This window comes from Peromyscus eremicus, chromosome 1 (genome assembly GCF_949786415.1).
Source record: "Peromyscus eremicus chromosome 1, PerEre_H2_v1, whole genome shotgun sequence".
Classification (NCBI taxonomy): Eukaryota; Metazoa; Chordata; class Mammalia; order Rodentia; family Cricetidae; genus Peromyscus; species Peromyscus eremicus.
In genome coordinates, this window is record NC_081416.1 from 169,354,401 (window position 1) to 169,358,935 (window position 4,535).

Sequence of the window (4,535 nt, forward strand, 5' to 3'; positions counted from 1 at the left end):
ATCAGGGTCCAGTCACCCAGCTACACAACCAGCAACAGGGTAAGAAAGAAAGGTATACAGAAATAGAGGAAGGTAAATGTCCAGAGACAAAAGACAAATGGGTTAATTTAAATTAAGAAAAGCTGTCAAGAAACAAGCCAAGCTAAGGCCAGGAATTCATAATTAGGAATAAGCATCTATGTGTAATTTATTTGGGAGCTGGGTGGCATCCCCCCAAAAAGAGTAAATAGTAAAAAGCAATCAACAACATCTCACTGTACCAACATGGGGCTCGAATTTCCATAGTGCCTGAGGAAGCTTGAAAAGAAAAAAAAGAGGACAGGTAAGCTAGGGGCTGTCAGGCAGAGATAATAAGTAGGAGGAGGAATCTAGGCTGGAGAGAAAGAGAAAGAGGGAGAAAGAAATGGACACCCCCGGGGCCGGCCAGCCAGGCAGCCATCAGCCAGACAGACACAGAGGAAGCAGGAAAGTAGGACAAACAGAATGTAAGAAAGGTAAAAGGCTCTGAGGCAAAATGTAGATGATGGGAAACAGGTTGAATTAAGTTATAAGAGCTACTGTGACAAGCCTAAGCTAAGACCAAGCATTCATAACTAATAATAAGTCTCTGTGTCTTCATTTGAGAACTGGTGATTCAAGACAGCTTGTATTATTTTAACAAGAGAGCAATTACCCACTTCACCCCGACCCTCACCCTGGTGCACACACGGGCACATGCACACACAGGCAGGTGCACACATGCACCTGTACACACACACACACACACACACACACACACACACACACACACGCACCTACACACATACATGATGTAGTTTGGAATGTGATGTCTCTTCCCACAGCTACAGCTCAGATCCCATTTTGACCAGGAAGAAGCAGATTTGCCTTAATGGCCTCATCACAACCCAGATACCTATACCTTTTTGTATTTAAGTCTTAAGGGACCAGAAGGATGGCTCTGTTTTTAGCGTTACCAGGGAAACGGGGTATCTTCAACATCTTCCTCGCTGGCTAATGCCGATTACTACCAGTTTCACCAGTGTCCATGTTCTCCTCTGTCTGTGGAAAGCCTTGCCCGAGTCTTCATGTGCACAGAGTTTATTGCTATCAGTTCTCTCGAGTTGATCCAAGTATGAAGCTTGTGCAAAGTTCTTTCCACGTCCCTCACACTGATGAGGTTTCCCAGCACTGGGAACTCTCTGAGGAGCAAGCACTAGCTTGATCATCACGACCAAAAGCCTCCCCATGGTCTTTGCCTTCAGAGAGCTTCTCACTCGTGTGGGCTCTCTCGTGTATAACAAGGCTTGAACCACACCTCACGGACTTCCCACACTTCTCACATGTGAGGGCTTTCTCACAAGTATGAACCTGTTTTCTGAGGTTGAGTAGGATGACCAGTAAGGCTAAAGCCTTTTCCACATTTTTTATGCTTGTACCATTTCTCACCAGTGAGTTCTTCCACATTGAGCAAAACATGATCTATAGTCAAAGGCCTTCCCACGTTCCTTACATTTATAGGGTTTCTCACCAGTATGAAGTAGCTAGTGTCACATAAGGCTAGGGTCACTACCAAAGCCCCCCCACATCCCACCCCATCCACAGTCTTTTTTTTTTTTTTTCTAGAGCTGAGGACCGATCCCAGGGCCTTGGGCTTACTAGGCAAGTGCTTTACCACTGAGGCTAAATCCCCAACCCTGGTCTTTGTATTCATAGTTTCTCACTAATGTGGACTTTCTGGCGGTCAACATGTCTTGAACCATAGATAGCTAAGGGCTTTCTCCATTCCTCACATTCATAGTGTTTCTTACCAGTATGGATTTTTTCATACTGCACAAACTTGACTTGCAATCAAGGCCTCTGAGAATTTCTTATATTCATTCATAGGTTTTCTTGCCAGTGTGAACTGTATGATGTCAGGCGGGTTGATGACTTCATCAAGAAGCCTTTCCACATAGTTTTACATCCATAAGGTTTCTCATCAGTATGGGTTTTTCCAGTGCTGGGTTAGTTGGCCGCCGTATTGGAAGCCTCTCCACATTCTTTACATTGGTGAGGTCTCTCACCTGTATGGATTATTTCATGTTTACTTAGCAAGGTTTGAGGCCCCAAAAATGCCTTCCCACATTCCTTCCACTTCTAAGGTTTTTTTGAATCACTATGAATTTTCTGATAGTAAGCTGACAGATCCGACCGAAGGCCTTTCCACAGTCGACATTCCTAAGGCTTCTCACCAGTATGAAGTCTCACGAACAGTTGTAAGGACTTCTCACGGTCCTTACATTCAAGGCATGCTTTAGCTACCAGTCCCCCAGGTTGCACAGGTTTGTGTCACAGCCTTACAAGCCTTCCTTCACTCCATAGTCACAGAGGACTTCTCCCCATTAAGGATTCTTTTCTGTGGGGTAAACGCATTCGTCTTCTGAATTTGATCTTCCTGTTATTTCTGAAAGTGGATGTCTCACAGCCAAAGGTTTTTTTTCCCCCCTTTGAATTTAGTTCAAAATTGTTCCTTTTGGAAACTACACCATTTGTCTCATATCTTGACTCCAAATCTGAAATAAAGGGGGCGGGAATAATTTCCTTCACAAGGAAAAAAATCCGGTGGGAACAGTAAGAACAGAAGACAGAGTGAAAGTAGAGATTGATTATTCCCATGCACTCTCCAATGACTAGGAGACTTACTGAACCCACTCCTGATAGCAAGGCTCTGCCCTGCTCGGCAAAGCCAGAGCTGGGCATGGGGGTTCATGCCTGCGTGAGCTGAGTTTCCCACAAAAAGCCACACCTCAGTTAGGCATTCAGGGGTAATTAAAACTTTATTGACAGCAGGAGTTGGAATGTTGCAAGGGGAATAAGAAAGCCGGGAGCCCAGTTGTCATGAGCAATCTTAGCCTCCTAAACAGCCATTTATGGCTTACCTCTGTGTGTGACTTAACATCCTTGTAACTGTTTGGTGAGTGCCCTAGGAATGTACCAACAGACTTCCACCAACCTAAAGGTGGGCAACCTAATGTCCCACGAGAGCCTCTGAGACCTACGGCAGAGATTTTCCAGGTTTGCTGACACCCTCCCCCCTCGTATTTCCACCATTTGAAGTGTCCTGATTTATGATTTTTTTATTTTGTTACTCTAATAATTCCATGAAACTGTTATTCTGGTCATGGTGTGTGAAGGCCCAAATTACTCAGGGTCAGAGAATCTGAGCTTGCTTTACCCAGCAGGGCTGCATAAGGGGATGATTTGACCACAGGCATGGTTACCTGGTGTTTGGAAATGTCTACACTTGGCTGTGCAGTGTGCTTTGATCTAGCAAGGGGGAGGTCTTTTGCCCCGCCCCTTGGCAAAGTTATATAATGCCCCTTTGAATAAACAGAAAAGGCCACTCGGTATTGACCCAGGTCCTCCCAAAGCTATCCTGTGTTTCTGTCTTTCTCCTCTTTGCTGTCTTTTTATCTAATGTTTTCTTATCCCTTTCTCTTCCTCATAGGAACCCTGGGGAAAGGCGGGAGCTGGCTCCCACAGATGGCGCCAGAACTTGGGACACGGATGCAGAGGAGATAAGGGAAAGCAGGGAGCACAGTGGAAGCAGCTGGGCACGCCTGGTTATGAATTATGAAAAGGTTAGGCTGTAGATGTAATTCTAAACAGTCTTATTAAATAAGAAACACAGAGCCAAATGAAGAGTTAAAAGCCCAGAGATCGAGCAGGAGCCAAGAGCTGAGACCACCTTATCTTACCTCTTGCTGCTGTCCTTCCCCTGAGAGAGAGAGAGACCTTCTTCCTATGTCCTGTCTTTTTATTGCCTTTCTGTTCTGCCTTCTCATTGACCCAACCACATGACTTCCTCATCACTGCCCGTCTATACAGACCTCCAGGTCTCTATGGTTGGTACTGAGATTAAAGGTTCAGGTCACCGCTTGGCTGTGTCCTTGAACACACAGAGATGCTGCCTAACATGTGATCGGATTAAGGGTGTGCGCCACCACTACCAGACTTCTGCTTAATGGCTTGCTCTGATTCCCAGGCAACTTTATTAACATACAAATAAAATCACATTTCAGCACAAATGAAATATCACCATATTAGGCCGTGGCATTTTATTCTTTGGGAGCAACAATTGTACATAGATAAAGCAGAGCGGCTAAAAGTTAAGCTGAAGCATGTAATAAAAGTTAAGCTGCGGGCTGGAGAGATGGCTCAGAGGTTAAGAGCACTGCTTGTGCTTCCAAAGGTCCTGAGTTCAATTCCCAGCAACCACATGGTGGCTCACAACCATCTGTAATGAGATCTGGTGCCCTCTTCTGGCTTGCAGGGATATGTGCAGACAGAACACTGTAGACATAATAAATAAATAAATCTTAAAAAAAAAAAAAAAAGTTAAGCTGCAGCAAGTATTTCTCTGTCTCTGTTTCTCTGTTTCTCTCTCTCTAAAGTTGTAAAAAAGTTTGGTGGTTTAGTTTGAGAAGTGTAGGCTTAGGCGTATTAGGGTAGAATAAGCTCTAGGTCTAGGAACATGGTGAAGGTTTAATATAAAA